Source organism: Polistes dominula, unplaced genomic scaffold (genome assembly GCF_049000335.1).
Source record: "Polistes dominula isolate Pdom_NZ unplaced genomic scaffold, Pdom_raw_medaka contig_49, whole genome shotgun sequence".
Taxonomy (NCBI): domain Eukaryota; kingdom Metazoa; phylum Arthropoda; class Insecta; order Hymenoptera; family Vespidae; genus Polistes; species Polistes dominula.
In genome coordinates, this window is record NW_028300914.1 from 5,829,645 (window position 1) to 5,846,956 (window position 17,312).

The 17,312-nt window shown below is 32.8% G+C and overlaps 1 protein-coding gene across 1 annotated transcript in view; it reads left to right on the top strand.

Moving 5' to 3' along the window:
* LOC107065044 (monocarboxylate transporter 10) overlaps positions 1-17,312 on the top strand; it is a 150,489-nt gene that overhangs the window by 1,158 nt on the left and 132,019 nt on the right.

Sequence of the window (17,312 nt, forward strand, 5' to 3'; positions counted from 1 at the left end):
TACATTTTAAGAGTACAAAGTGTGCATTGTCCGATGGTTTATTCGTTTCCTTTATTTTTTTGCTCTTTCTTTGAATTTTTTTTACACAGAAATTGTATGTCATTTGGTATCTAATTCGATCTGGTGTGTGTGTGTGTTTTTCTTCTTTTCTTTACCCACGTAAAGATCTAGCAAATCTTGGGGGGAGTGGAAAAGGGGAGAGATAAAGAAATTCGAAAAGACAAAAACTAGTGTTGTGTATAAAAAAGCGGTATTTTCGCGGTTAAAAAAGACTCGCGTGGATGGTAAAGAAAGAAAGAAAGAAAGAAAGAAAGAGAGAGAGAGAGAGAGAGAGAAAGAGGGATGAAGGGAAGGAAGGAAGCAAGATGAGGAAGGAAAAGTGACGCGTCACATGGAACGGTTGGTGCTCTGGATTACTGTGCACTCTTCTTCTCCCTCGTTACCTCTCGACAAGCTCGAATCTCGATTGTTGTTTCCCGTCGTCGTCGTTGTGTTGCGGTCGTTGCTCGCTTTTTCTTTTAACACGAGAAACGTTGCTTTCCACCCTTTTCTACCCTTTTCACTCTCTCCACCACCTTCTCCGCCTCCTCCTACACCTCAACCAAGTGCAATACCTATTTACTGTTAGCCCTGTCTTTTTTTTTATTTTTACAGTTGAAATCTTAATACGAATCTTTCCAATGAGATCATCCTGATTTTTTGAGTCTATCGTAAAACCAATTATAAATTGATCAATGAGTTTCTTACACGAACAACAATCCCTCCCCTTCCTCCGTACTTACGAAATGTTTTCTTTACGTACTTTCATAGTAATTTTTCTACGGGTAAATTTCAGTTAATATTTGAGCATCTGCGCGTACGCAAGTTTCTTCTAAACCTTGGGTTAGGAGGGAATAGCTCGTGTGTTTTATGGAAAGTTGAAAGTTCTGGCCACGGGCACATCCGTTCAGGAAATTGTTTTGCCATCCGGTCAAATATTTCGCTTCGAAACGTTTCCCCTGGTTTTGTAGGTTGGTCGGTAGATCGGTCTGTTTGTCGAGTATATTTTATTCGCTAAATTCTCTATCTCTCTCTCTTTCTCTCTCTTCTAGTAGCTATGTTGCATATTTTATCGAGAAACAATCCTATACCTAGGATATATTATACATATATACATATATATTATATTATATTATAGTATAGTAATAATAATATATATGGTAGTACTATTTATACATATATATATATACATTATAATAATAATAATGATGATGATATATATATATATATATACGTATAATGCATATATATATTCTCTATCTGTTGGGTGCGATATTAGTTTGTAGCAAATCGTTTCTAGGGGTACGAACACAAACACACTTGGTTATACACGTTTATCGATATATGTATGCATGTTATATATCTCAAACGATTAACTTATCATCTCGTTAATTTAATTTCCCCGTTAGCTTTATGGTTTCATTAGAAACCGTGATTAATTAGTATAGCACCATACCTGCTCGATATTGTAGGTTTAATTACACGCTCTTGGAATAATATTGGCGTCTCTCTACGGACGTACTAATATGACTCCCCTCTTCCCACCCCTCTCCACCTAACCCCTTTCTTTCCCAAGTCCTTTTCTTCCGTTCGTTGTACCTTTTCGAGTTATCGGGAATTCGATCGTTGAAGCCGATTATGTTTCTACGATTTTCCTAGCTTTCAATCTGTTCGAAATAACTAATTTTCTTCAGTCAGTTCGAAACAATTAGATCGTTGCGTTAATTCTTTAACAATCACACTCACGCTCACACTCACATTCACATTCACATTCACATTCACATTCACACTCACATTCATACTCATACTCATACTCACACTTACAATTAAACTCACATTCACGATCGTACTCATGCAAATGTGCAAATTTATTAGCAAATGTTAATTCTGATTAATCGATAGTCATGATCGAAAATCCGCATTGAAGTATCGAATATAATCGATCGTGAATGTCCAAGTCGATTTCTCTTCTCGTTAGATCTAACAACCGCGTAACATTAGCAATCCGAGCAGAATTGCAGTTAGAATTCGTTCGGTTAAAACTAGGTCGAGAAACGGTTTGATTGTTTGTTCCGTGCTCGAAGTCGATTTCGAAAGCTGATACAAATATGTATGTTACTGCAAAAGGGGGGGTAAGGGGAGAAGAGCAGGTGGTAGTGGTGGTAGAAGTGGAAACGCGCGCGGGATTGAAATTTCTACTTCAAAGTGTCTATCTGTAATATATGTGGCGTTTGTATGATGTACCTATAAATGTATGTATTTATGTGCACGTGTGTATGTGTAAAGGGTCGAATACTATGAATACGTTCTCACGGTTGAATCGATTGTAAGAAAGGAAAGAAAAACTTACAGAGAAATGTAAATAAATTCCATACGAGTTTTATCGGTTTTAAATTAGCGTGGAAAAATAAAAGGGAATAAACGTTCTAGAATTGAAGTTTTCTTCAATAGATAGAAAATCCAGAGAAAGAGAGAAACGTGGATGAAAGAGGGTGAAAGAAAGAAGGAAAGGGAAGCGAAGGGATGGGAAGGGAAGAGGTGTAAACATCGATGTTTCACGAGACAACGTTCGCTACTAATCATATTTTCTCAAGCCCCCTTCCCATTACTCTGTGTCCTTGTAGTAATTAAATAACGCAAATTCGTTCTACATCGATACGAATAAAGGAAGACATAGACAAAGGGAGAAATAGATAGAAATAGAGGTATAAAGTGAACAGTGCTTGTAGAATCGGCAACTCGTGCGTGCGCATAATCCGAGTCTACCATTTTTTATTTCTCTTTGGTAATACAAGGTGTTTGAGGGTTGTTTTTATTTTTATTTTTGTAGAAACGTTATTGTGAGCGTATTTTATGCAAAAAACAAATAAGTTAAAAACTGTTACATAAACATAGATTATTTAAAGTATTATTGAAAAGTTGTAAGAAAAAATTGTAAAGTTGTTTAAATATTATTTAACCATAAAAAAATAATCAATACAAATTTGACACCGTTGTGTAATATGTTGTTTATAATTATCGCAAATTTGTGCGGTTTTTTTATTATTTTTACCACTATTTCTACCACGGTTTTTTGTGCATAACTATTTCTATTGAAAGATATTTTTTCGATACCTTTGCGTTTGAGTGCAAATATCTTTGGAATCATTGTTAACAATTTTATTGCATATTATTTAAATTTGTATTATTTATTTATATTATCATTTAATATTTAATATATTAAATAATAATTATAATAATTATTCTAATATATATTATTATTTTTAATTTATATTATTTAATGAATATTACTAAAACTAATGATAATAATTTTAATTGAAAATTTGAAATAATTTTAATTTATCCAACAGTCTATTTAATACATTTTACCGTAACATAAAGTGTAATTATCTCAATTCTATAAACTTGTTGTTTTAATTTTTCTTAGAAATAAAAATATAGTTGAGTGAGATTAAGTGAACTAACAAATCATTGTTCATAGAAGAATATATACAATAATCTCAAGATAATAAACAATATACTTTTTGAGCAACACATTTAAACAATTTTACAATACTTTTGAATAAAGTTTTAAAACGATTTATGTATTAACATACTATTTTTATATTATTTTTCTTTGTTTAACGTAGAATACGTTAACAATATTTCTTCCACGAGAAAAATCTGGAACATTCTGTAGTTTATTTCTCGATGACACGCGTAAAGTGTATCTGCTATCGGTCATCCGACTATCGATTAAAAGCTTAGGCTGCGTGAACTTTGTCATGGGTTGTGTCGATGAATTCTTGATGGAAGGCAAATTAATGAATGGCAAATCAACAACAGAACCTGAAGAAGAAAACGATTATTAAAGTTCGTCGATTTGATTATTTTTTTGTTGCTGTTGTATCTCAAGTGACACAAAAAAAAACTTATTTGAACGATCCTTTTTGTCTGTTTGTCTCTCTCTCTTTCTCTCGTTCGAACATAAAAATGGAATCTGATCGGAACACGGATATGCACACATTCGATGCTTTATTAATCGATAACTTCTCATGTTTTCCCTCGTTTTAGCAACCCCTATTCGTTCAACGAGTATATAAACCGTACCGAATGATCTCTCGTTTAAAGAGCAAATAATCAAGATTGAAATTTTGCAAATCATTGCTCGTAATTACAATGATTACATAGTTATTCGTAAATAGATGAAATGTGATGATAATTGTGAAAGTTGTCTTGGAAAGTTGAAAAGAAAAAAATTAAAAACAAACAAGACAATAATTCATATTATCAGTTATTTTCATATATATAATTCATATTTCATATATTTTATATTTTTAAATTATTTTAGACTGAAGTAATTTTGATGATATTGTTAAAAATAAAAATTTTTACGTAATGCTCATTATTTCAATATTACATGAAAATTATTTATTGTTCACATGCAATCTTTTAAATATCTCGAAACAAAAGGGATTCGAAAAAAAATTAAAAATTTGTAATAATTATATCTTGAAATGTGTAGCGTATGAAAATGTGTTGAAGTTGCGACAGGAAGAGGGTACTTTTAAAAGACGCCAGTTGTCTCTCGACTCGAGAGATTCTTTCCCCCCTTATTTCTTTCTTTCTTTTTTTTTCTTCTTTCTTTCTTTCTTTCTATCTTAGTAAAGTACGATTCATTCTTTTCTCAACTCATTTTCACCGAGTGCTCTTCAAATTTTGCGTATTCCATAGCATTGGACTTGCTCAGCTTATGCAACAGCGAAAGAGTAGGAAGGGAGGGATTTGGTAAAAAGTAAAAAATTTCTAAAGAAATAAAACGTCTTTGAAAGTTCGAAGAAGTAAAAGAAAGAAAATAATAAAAAGAAGAAGAAGAAGAATGAGAGGAAAAATGGTGAAGTAAAAATAAGATAAAACAGAAACGGAACGGTGCGAAATATCGTTTCGAATTTAAAGTAGCGTAGTAGATTGGTGCAGCTCGTTTCTTTTAATATACCTTTTAATATACCTCAACTCGATGCAAATAAACTTCCTGAAGAGAAAAAGGGGGGATGGGGGAGAGAGAGAGGGGGAGAGGATTTTCATCATGATAACTACCAAACAATAATTTTTATTTCTAATTGGCGTATCACCTAAGACTAATGTGCTTTTACTTTTGTCAAAGTTATTGTACGGTCGGTATCTTACAAAAAGATAAAAAAAAAAAAAAGAGAAAAAAAAATAAGAGAAAGAAAGAGTTGTGAATACAAAAGGAGAGAAATTTTGAGAAAATCGTCTCTTTTATTCTTCTTCCTTCTTCAGCTCATAAGTAAGAAAGAGGTAACGCTGGCAAATGTTATGGTTGTTCGTGAAATGGACACACGAGTCGAGAGAAAGATGGAAAACATTTTTATCAAAGTGTAAAAGAGAAAGAAAGAAAGAAAGAGAGAGAGAAACTGCATTTCTTACACCAGTTTGTGACGTTTTCGCAAGTTTTAATGACCGTGGGAAGTGGCATCTTAAAAAAAAGGGGTTACTAACGTTTTAATGTTAAACGACGAAATCTTGTTGTTTAGCTTTTTGCTTTTTAAACTGATTTAGGAAATTTTTTTACTTTTTTCTGGTTTTCACGTCAACGTTATCAAGGACGATAAATCTTTTTTTTCTTCGAACGAAAAAGAATTGACTAATGTGAGAGAATATGTTCGTTCTATTAGGTTTTTCAAGTTCTTGCATTTATATTCTAAACAAATAAACGTTTAAGTTGGGATAACACACAATCGAAAGATTGTATTCCTGTATAAATCATCTTATGGTTAGATACTACTATTTTGTATTTATTAAACACATTCTCGTTTATTTTTAAAGAAAATTATATTTCTAGAATGATATAAATCACTAATTAGTAATCAAAATGTTACCCGGAGATTTGATACCATTTTTAGAAAATTAAACAAAAACAACAGTGTAAATAAATTAAGTATATCCATTTTTTGATGTAATTTTAAATAGTTTTTAAAGTTATTTTTAATATAACATAACTTGCACGTACTTCCGATAATATTGGTAATTAAATTAAAAGAAAAAAACATAAGAAAGAGAAAACCATCGAATATTCGTAACGAAGAATAAATTTACTTTACCGTAATAATTTTAACGTAACGATAATAAAAATAAGAAGATAATAGAAAGGGTATAATAATTAATTGGTAAGTGGTGTATTATAAAGCATGGATTTAATGCATAAACCTACGTCGTATACTTTCGCATTCATATCTACTTTCTCATCGAATTTTATCTTTATTATGTGCTACATACTTTTGCGTTTGATATTTTTTTTTTCGAATACGAAAAAATGTAGAAGGACATATATATATACGCCATTAACAATTAAACCGTTAATCCTCTTTTTTAGAGTATATTTCATTGGTGTACTAGTTTGCGGAAAACAATGGTACAAATTTTTCACGATGATGACAACGATGAAAAAAAAGAAAAGAAAAAAAAGGAAGGAACGTTTTAAATCTTGTCTTTTAAAATCTCAACGATCTCTTCTTCATATTCTTCATCATCTTTATCTTCTTCTTTGTTTTTCCTTTTTTCCTTTTCCTCTTCCACCTATCCTTACAACTCGTCATTTTCCTTATCCTTCTGCTATTCTTCTTTTACTTTCCGGCAAATAATAGACGTTGCAAGATGTAACGATAATACAGTAAATACAGTTGGAGGAAATTCTCGAGCGCTCTTTCTTATCATCTCATCGTGGTCCAAAGAAATAAATATAGCAAAGAGGAATGATTAAAAAGGAATAGTGTTCAGAAACTTGAGTAAATACTTCGACCTAACTCCATCTATTGTATTTTTCATCCTTTTCTTTCCCCTTCACCCCTCTTTCTCTGATTCTTTTTTTTCCATTTCTTCTTTTTTATGAGGTACAAAAAATAGAATGCAATCTCGTTCTTCCTTTTTTTCCCACATTAATAAATTTAACCCCTTGTGTTGTAAAAATGTGTCAAACACGTCGAGATAATTTTTTTTTTAAATTAGTGGAGTTTATTAGGAGTATATGTCATCTTTAACACTATAAGTATTAAGATTTATGTACATCTATTTCTACTATGGCAAATTATATGTTTCTTTTTTTAAAAGTCATACATTTTACGATATATGTGTAGCAAAAAATGTATCAATTATGCAATAAAAATTTTTAATTAGCTAAATAGCACTATGACTTGTACAAAATTTTGCCTAAAATTGTACAACAGGTTATAGTATATTTAATACTAATTGTGCCATATTTTATGACATATACATATTTATACACAATTGCAAAAGATCGTCGAAGAACATTTTATTTTCAATAGAAAATATATTAAATATTAGGAAAAGTAACAAATACTTCTTTTCAAAATTTTCATTAACCCTTATCAGGTCGTCAGGTTTTTATATTAATGATTCTCACTAATTGTAAGTTGTAAGTGTGGTTTCGATAAATATGCAACAAAATTGCTCAATATTATAAGAATCATTTATTATTTATTAGAAATGATTTTTTTCTTTTTGAAGGAGTACTATAAATATATGAAATTATTAATTATTTAATTATCAATAACATATTTTTATTTGTAAGTCACTTCTCATGTGAGTTACGACCGATAACAATGATGTAACAAATTATGTTCCGTACATATTGGGTTGTTCGAAAGTATAATAATTTCGTTTTTCTTTTGTAAAAATGAAGACAATTTTCGCTTTGAAGTTAAACCTAAGTCTTTCGATTGGACAAAAACAGTTGAATTTGATAAATTTAACCTCTCATTAATTTCGCGTTTTGTTATTTGTCAGTTTGTATCATCTAATGCTTTTATTGTGTCAGGAAAAAACAAAATTACTTTCCGAACAACCCAATATTTTAATTCATTGACATTGCTAGAGATAATATGGCAAAGAGGAATGATTACGAATGAATCTTGCTCAGGATATAATGTAAGTAAATACTTCGACCTAACTTCAACCAATGGATTCTTCATCCTACCCCTTTCCTCCTTCTTCTTCTTCTTCTTCTTTTTCTTCTTCTTCCTTTCAAGACACGAAAAGCCAGGAACCGATCTTGTTACTTCCCTTTTCCACATTAATGAACTTAACGAGTGACTTTAAGAAGCTTCTTGAGTATTTTTCTCTCTCTCTCTCTCCCACTTTCTTTTTCAACTGTAAACGCAAAGCTTTACGAACATTCCTCTTCGTAGATACAACAACCAACCAACCAACCAACCAACCAACCAACCAACCAACCAACCAACCAACCAACCAACCAACCAACCAACCAACCAACCAACCAACCAACCAACCAACCAACCAACCAACCAACCAACCAACCAACCAACCAACCAACCAACCAACCAACCAACCAACCAACCAACCAACCAACCAACCAACCAACCAACCAACCAACCAACCAACCAACCAACCAACCAACCAACCAACCAACCAACCAACCAACCAACCAACCAACCAACCAACCAACCAACCAACCAACCAACCAACCAACCAACCAACCAACCAACCAACCAACCAACCAACCAACCAACCAACCAACCAACCAACCAACCAACCAACCAACCAACCAACCAACCAACCAACCAACCAACCAACCAACCAACCAACCAACCAACCAACCAACCAACCAACCAACCAACCAACCAACCAACCAACCAACCAACCAACCAACCAACCAACCAACCAACCAACCAACCAACCAACCAACCAACCAACCAACCAACCAACCAACCAACCAACCAACCAACCAACCAACCAACCAACCAACCAACCAACCAACCAACCAACCAACCAACCAACCAACCAACCAACCAACCAACCAACCAACCAACCAACCAACCAACCAACCAACCAACCAACCAACCAACCAACCAACCAACCAACCAACCAACCAACCAACCAACCAACCAACCAACCAACCAACCAACCAACCAACCAACCAACCAACCAACCAACCAACCAACCAACCAACCAACCAACCAACCAACCAACCAACCAACCAACCAACCAACCAACCAACCAACCAACCAACCAACCAACCAACCAACCAACCAACCAACCAACCAACCAACCAACCAACCAACCAACCAACCAACCAACCAACCAACCAACCAACCAACCAACCAACCAACCAACCAACCAACCAACCAACCAACCAACCAACCAACCAACCAACCAACCAACCAACCAACCAACCAACCAACCAACCAACCAACCAACCAACCAACCAACCAACCAACCAACCAACCAACCAACCAACCAACCAACCAACCAACCAACCAACCAACCAACCAACCAACCAACCAACCAACCAACCAACCAACCAACCAACCAACCAACCAACCAACCAACCAACCAACCAACCAACCAACCAACCAACCAACCAACCAACCAACCAACCAACCAACCAACCAACCAACCAACCAACCAACCAACCAACCAACCAACCAACCAACCAACCAACCAACCAACCAACCAACCAACCAACCAACCAACCAACCAACCAACCAACCAACCAACCAACCAACCAACCAACCAACCAACCAACCAACCAACCAACCAACCAACCAACCAACCAACCAACCAACCAACCAACCAACCAACCAACCAACCAACCAACCAACCAACCAACCAACCAACCAACCAACCAACCAACCAACCAACCAACCAACCAACCAACCAACCAACCAACCAACCAACCAACCAACCAACCAACCAACCAACCAACCAACCAACCAACCAACCAACCAACCAACCAACCAACCAACCAACCAACCAACCAACCAACCAACCAACCAACCAACCAACCAACCAACCAACCAACCAACCAACCAACCAACCAACCAACCAACCAACCAACCAACCAACCAACCAACCAACCAACCAACCAACCAACCAACCAACCAACCAACCAACCAACCAACCAACCAACCAACCAACCAACCAACCAACCAACCAACCAACCAACCAACCAACCAACCAACCAACCAACCAACCAACCAACCAACCAACCAACCAACCAACCAACCAACCAACCAACCAACCAACCAACCAACCAACCAACCAACCAACCAACCAACCAACCAACCAACCAACCAACCAACCAACCAACCAACCAACCAACCAACCAACCAACCAACCAACCAACCAACCAACCAACCAACCAACCAACCAACCAACCAACCAACCAACCAACCAACCAACCAACCAACCAACCAACCAACCAACCAACCAACCAACCAACCAACCAACCAACCAACCAACCAACCAACCAACCAACCAACGAATGAACGGAGCTTCGATTCTACAACTATAAAAAGTTCTTCTTTTTTTTACTTTCTTGTTTTCTTCCTCATTCTTCTCGTTCTCATTGATGTAAAAACCTACGATCTCGCTCGATCACAATGTCATTTTCATTGTTTCATCTTCCCCAGTGTGGAATTACTAACACACATAAGAAGAACAAGTTTTGTTGAACCACATTGAAAATAATCTTTCTGTTTTTTTTTTTTTTTTTTTTTTTAGAAATTTTCAATGAAACATTTAACGCTTGATCGCGGTTGAGACCACCCCCTTTTCCCTATTCTAGAACGTTGCCGTTTAATCGCACACAATCATACACAGTGAATTTTTAACGCTCCTTGTCGATTTACTGTCTTTTGATTTTTTTTCCAATCCAGTCAAAAGTTTCAGACTTTTCAAAGCTGTTATTGAATATTGCACGTTTTCTTTTTTCTTATTAACTTTTTTTCATTTTAATTCAGGAACAATTTATTCCTAGTTTATTTGATAATGGAACAATTTTTCTTTTACGTGGAATAATCGATTTTTATGATCTATTTTTACCGCGTGAAATTTCATTACATCGACGGATGGAAATATGAAATAAATGACAAAATTTCCCTTACTTCTTCTTCTTTCTCATCTTCTTCATCTTCTTCATCTTCTTCTTTTTCTTCTACTTTTACTTTGGCATATTTTTGTCGAGTAATGACATGTCAACGCGTTGATTGTTAATTTACCGTTAAATTTATTTTCTTCTTTAAAGTAAAGCAATCTCATAGCAATTAATCTGTCGTTTCTTGTCGTCGTACGATTTCAAAATGTTGGAACATTTTATCACATCCATATAATTATCTGGGAATACGATCCACCTACTTCCATACTATCACGGACCATAATCATCGTGTCTCCTTCGACATTGAAATCGAGAATCTCGAGTAGGCTCATTTTCTCGCCACATATTGATTAGTATTTATCGAAATTAATCAAATCTATTTATATTATTCCTAATTTGCAAATGAATTAAAAAAAAAACGTTCGTAAAATCAAATATTTACAAATGTACGAAATGAATATTGAAAAATTTCATCAAAAAGTGTTTAAATTTGATAATATCTTATAATAATCCATACCATAAATGTCAAACAATTTGCACGAATACGCAGAAACAAATTTAATTTGAAATAATTTCCAAAGAGTGTGCTAATAAATTACAAAAAAAATTATATTTATTATTTATTAATATTTATATAAATTTGATATTATCTTTTAATCCATACCAGTGATGCAAATATTAATTTAAATTTGATAGTATTTTCTAATAATCCATATCATAGATGTCAAACAATTTATACGAATGCACAGAAACAAATTAAAATTTGTTAAATCTAAAATTTTCATTATATATCATTTATTATATATTATACTATTAAATACAACAAACCTATCTTCTCGGATTTCATTTGTAAAAGCAAACAAAGTCTTTTAAGTACATACGTTCTCAATCTCGTGTGGCGTCTTTTGAGGATTTAAAGTATAAAAGGTGTGTGTAACCATAAATACGTAGATTCCCATGGCAAGATATTACGCGTAGTAGTGGTGGTATCCTTAAAAAATGCAGTTAGGTTTCTTTTTTTCCTTTTTTTTTCCTCGAGCACGCCTTGTAACATGCGGATAGTATTAATTTATAATTTCCTTAGGGGTTGAGGTGAAGTAACGTAGATCCCTTTTTTTCTCCACGTTGATGTTCTCCTCTCCTTCTTTTACTCTCGGCTCACTTACATCTTTTCTCTCACGGTATAACCAAAGTGTCGACAAGACGATAAACTACACGTTAATCAGAGAGAGCGAGAGGAAGAGAGAGTAGCATTTTGTGCTATACGGATCACGACCTAGAATAAATTGCGGAAAGTTAGATAGAAAAGCGATAATTTAGCGCTTCAAAGGACTTCTAACGTTTATAATTCGTTCGAAGGTGAGAGAATCCACACGTAAGCGTTTTAATTATCACGTAATAGTGTGAATATCACGATTAACACGTTCCCGTGTCATCACGTGCAACCCATTTTTGATAAACGTTTTGAATTAATTTTGTTTTTTATTTTTTACATTAAATGATATTTTTATCATATAAAAAATAATAAAACATGAAAATTTGAACAATGATCGTCGATATCGATGAGGCTTGAAAAGTTTTTGTGTCAAGCACGTGAGCGAGGCCGACTTTAAAAGTTTTGCGCCGAGCACATGAAGTGGGTTGAAAAGTTTTGAGCCAAGCACGCGTTGTTGGCTGGTTCCAAAAGTTTTTGACTTTCAACTTGTGGCGGCGCGTTTGTGTGATTTTGTTAAACTATATCTACTTCTTAGTCAAATGCAAGTTGTCCGACGAGTTGTTCCACGTTGTGTCGTTAATATAAGGTTTCCATTGATTCCTTAAGCTACCTTTCGCGTTTTTGTTACTTACTTTTAATGCGTGAAAACAAAAATCAATAGAAAAAGAAAAAAAAGGTTAACTAAGATTTTGTTGATAAAGATAAATTAAGACATATTATTAGCATTATATTTACAGATGTTTTGTTAATTATTTTTTTAAATTACTTACGAATTAATATTTTAAATATATTTCATTACGTAAATAAAAACCAACATATATTTTATAAAAAATAATATTTAAGTTATATATATGTATTTGGTTGTCTGGAAAGTTCGTGCCGATTTTGACGGAAGATTAAAACGCAACGCATTGAAATTTTTTTTTTGGTATAATATTTATTAAATTTAATATAAGTGCCATACTGTTCCCAAACCTTTCTCCATCTTTATGGGTAACTTAAAAATTTCGTCCTTCCTGAACTTCTCAGGGTTGTCAGCAAAAAAACTTTATGCTACCTATGGAAAATCAGCACGGACAACCCCAAAAAATGTGAAATGAGTAAGATTGGCTCAGTCCGTAATAGTAATATTTAATTAATATAGTAATATTTTTTTGTTTGTATTTTTTTTTGAAATTTGAACTTCGATGAATAGCCTCGAGATACAACGGAACACCTGATGATATCGATCGTACGTGTAATTACGGTAGGCCGAACGGTTTCTTTCTCACTAGTCGTATAGGAGAGATCGTGTCAACGATGCAACCCAAACTCCACCTCCACCTCCAGCACTTCGTTCATGTAGACCGAAGACTACACTTGCTAATTGCCTTACCCAATTTACGCAATGTTTGAACATAAAGGAGAAACACTATGTATTTGCATTCAATGTCATAGTGTTCCCTCTATTACCACAGATACATTACCTTAATTATGATATCAAGCATACTATCGATTTTTACGAAGAGATATATGACCGATTTTCCATTTTCAAGCACTTTAACAGTTATCAATGAATCCTATCCCCATTCCTACGATTTTCCCTTTCTTCCCCTTTTCATCTTCTCTTATTTTTCTTCCTTTCTGGATATTTTTTTTCTCTTTTATTTTTTATTTTCCAATCGATTTGCCGCAGGATTTCTTATACGTATCGAGATTAAAGAAAGCACTCGTTGCCTTTTTTTTTCTTTTTCTCTCTTCTTTCTTTTTTTTTCACGACTCACGATACTTCGGAAAAACGTGCTGAAATATGCGAAATGGCTTTAGGTAAATTGCGATCGGTGGGAATGGGATGGGTAGCAGGGGACCTGTGAGGGGAAAACTCAAATCGGATAGAAAATATTGAGAGTCGTTATTTCGACTTAATATCGTATAATGGATTTAAAAAAAAATGAAACTAAATAAACATGTAACGAAAAAGTTTGCTAATCAAAATTTTATTACGCGAAAAAAAAACGAAAAAGAAAAAGAAATGTTTAAATCATTTCACATTTAACAGTTTATTTAAAATATATCCGGAGCAGTGCATTAAAAATCTGTGAAATAATAAATTTATAATTCGTAAAATTCGTTTAATTAATTAATTCGTTGAATATCTAATGAAATATTTGAAAAATTAATATTAGAAAAGGTGACAGAAATGTTTGCATATAACGCACTGATAATACTGAAATATGCGATGTTACTTGCTTTACATGATTTACGTTTAAATTAATCGCAAGTATTACCAACCCACAAGTAAGTTGCTGCATCTGGAGATCCATTGATTAAGATAAACACACTAAATGATCCCGTTTAACGATCATCCTTTCAACATGATTTAGGGTTTGAGTTGAAACGCGATTTTGTCCTTATAAAAAAAATATGAATTTTTTAAAATTATTATTTATTATAATTATTATTAAGTTTCTATTTGAAAAGTAACACAAAAATAATTACCTGCGTTAAAGAATATATGTAAATATAATTATTCGATACAAATTTGTATGTAATCGTTCAAACGAACAGCACAAAAGTGTTTAAATATGTAAAAGTATGGCAATTTTATTTAATATTATTTCTGTGTGGGTATAATTAATGTAAAAAATTAGTAAACCAAATCTATGGAGCAAAATTTATAACGAATACTTTAAATATAGAGCATCGATGATTTAAGCAACATCGGATTAATAAATATTACTTTAACGATAAATGTTAAGTTTGTTATTAAACTATAAGAGATATCGTGAATTTAATTGAATTTAATTTAAATGATTAAATTATATAAATTTAAAATACACAAAACCAATCCTAGAAAGCTTTGGTATTATTTAAAAATAAATATTGAATATTACATTTCTTATGAAAGAAAAATACTAAATATAATTATTATACATTCTCTGTGTTATTTAATACTTTAATGTTTCTACTCAGAAATGTAGATATACATATATATATGAATACGTAGTACGTATGTAAATGAAATTTTAAACGGGAGAGAATTTTAATCACCATCCATCTGAAACTGAAAGAAAATCTATTAGTCATGCAATATTATAATCCAATAAATATTAAAAAGAGCATGCACGTGTTGTACGTTTGACGTGCCAATAATACGTGCAGATGCACTTATTAATTTAATTCTACGACTATTTCTATCAATAAAAATCAAAGTCAAACGCATGACTTTACAATTACGTTATTGTAATAAATATCATGTCAATAAAAAAAAAAACTAATTTATATTGCAACATTAATAAAATAAATAGAAGCAAAAAAATAAAGATATAAATGAATAATAATTAAAAAAGGCAAGAATAATATAAAATTTCATTGTATGTATCCAACAGGCAACATGTTCATTAAATATTATAAAATATTTTATAATTAATCAAAGTATTAAATGTCACAATGCAATAGAGTGCATATACGCGTTATAATAAACTTCAAACACCATAACACTTTTGACACAATCTACGCAACACACCCCAGCGAATAATAATTTAATCGTTATATCACCGATATTAAAATTAACGAAACAATAAAATGCGAAAAGTTGTTTAGTAAATAATATAAAATAAAATAATTCCAATTATATTCAATATAAGATAAACTTTGACATATCATCGAGTTTCCATATTGATTCGATTTGAATAACGGAACGAATTATGATTGCAATTCAAATTAGAGATTATAATTGAATTTTTATATATAATAAAAGTTAACTAAAATTTATCTTTCTCGTCAAATTTTGATCCTTGGAATATAGGTGTGTATGTGTGTGTGTGTATGTTATCAGCATCCAAAGGCGGATAACTCTATTCATTCGTTGTATTAAAGATATTTGGTATTGAAAGAGAGAGAAAGAGAGAGAGATAAACAGATGAAGAGGGGTGAGAGGACAGGTGTGAGGAAGGAAGACAGAGAAGTCGAATAAGTTTGGAGACTAGCTTTGATAGTCCCGTTTATCGCATAGAAGCTCGAAGGACGTCGACGTCCATTGTTTAATGCATGAAAACGATCCTCTCTTTCTCTCTTTCCCTCTTTCTCTCTCTCTCTCTCTCTATATCTCTCTCTTTCTTTCTTCTTCTTCTTCTCTTTCTCCTTCATCCCTCTTTTCAGCAACCTACCGGTATAAGAGAGTTTTGGTGAGAGCTCGATCTTAAGTATTCACGGTGAACGAGCTGATATAAGTAGAAGACTAAAAGATAAAAAAAAAAAGAAAAGAAAAAAGAGGAAAAACTTTACAATCTCTCTTTCTCTAGTAGTTAAAGAAAAAAGAACTCAATTTGCAAAAGAATAATTATTGTTAGTGTAATGTTCTGAAAAAAGACAACAACAATATAAAGATAACTAAATATATATATAAAAAAAATAGTAGGGGGGAGGAAAAATTAACGGACCGTGATAGAGCAAGAGATTGTGATAAGAGGTTAGAAAAAATAGGAGGAGGTGGAAAAGGGTAGAAGAGAGCGGTAATTCCGACAAAACGGTGATTCTTCATAGTAGCGAAAGCGATTACGTTGTTCAACAAAATGCATGTGTATATATTTTTATATGTATTTCTGTGTATATATGTGTGTGTATCTGTGTATACTGCGTGTGTGCGTATACTTATATACTCTCTATGTGTATGTGTGTATCTATACGTCTTTATATGTGCCTATACGTGAGAGTAGGCGTGAGTATACTATATGTGTACGTATGTGTGCATATTTGCGTATATACATATGTGTAAGGATAGATAAAGCGTTCGCTTGATGATGCACGCACTCTTGCATTCGCTTTATACGGTATTGTCTCGTGCAAATGGAAATTTAATATGTCGTAAATAAAGGCGAAAAGGAAAATATGATAACGAGAGCAGGCCGAGTTACTGTAAAAGAAAGAGAAATATACATTATACATATATATTATAAATGTTATATACATATAAGTTTACCGGAAAGTTCTGTCCGTTTTTAGGATAATACAAAAGTAATAAATTTTCATATCACTTATATTGACTAATATTTATTAAATAATATAATTATCATTATCATATAATATTATTTGTAATTTTTTACCACGGTGTGATGACAATTTTTATATTGCATTTTTAAAAAATGTTTTATTCCTAGAGACGAA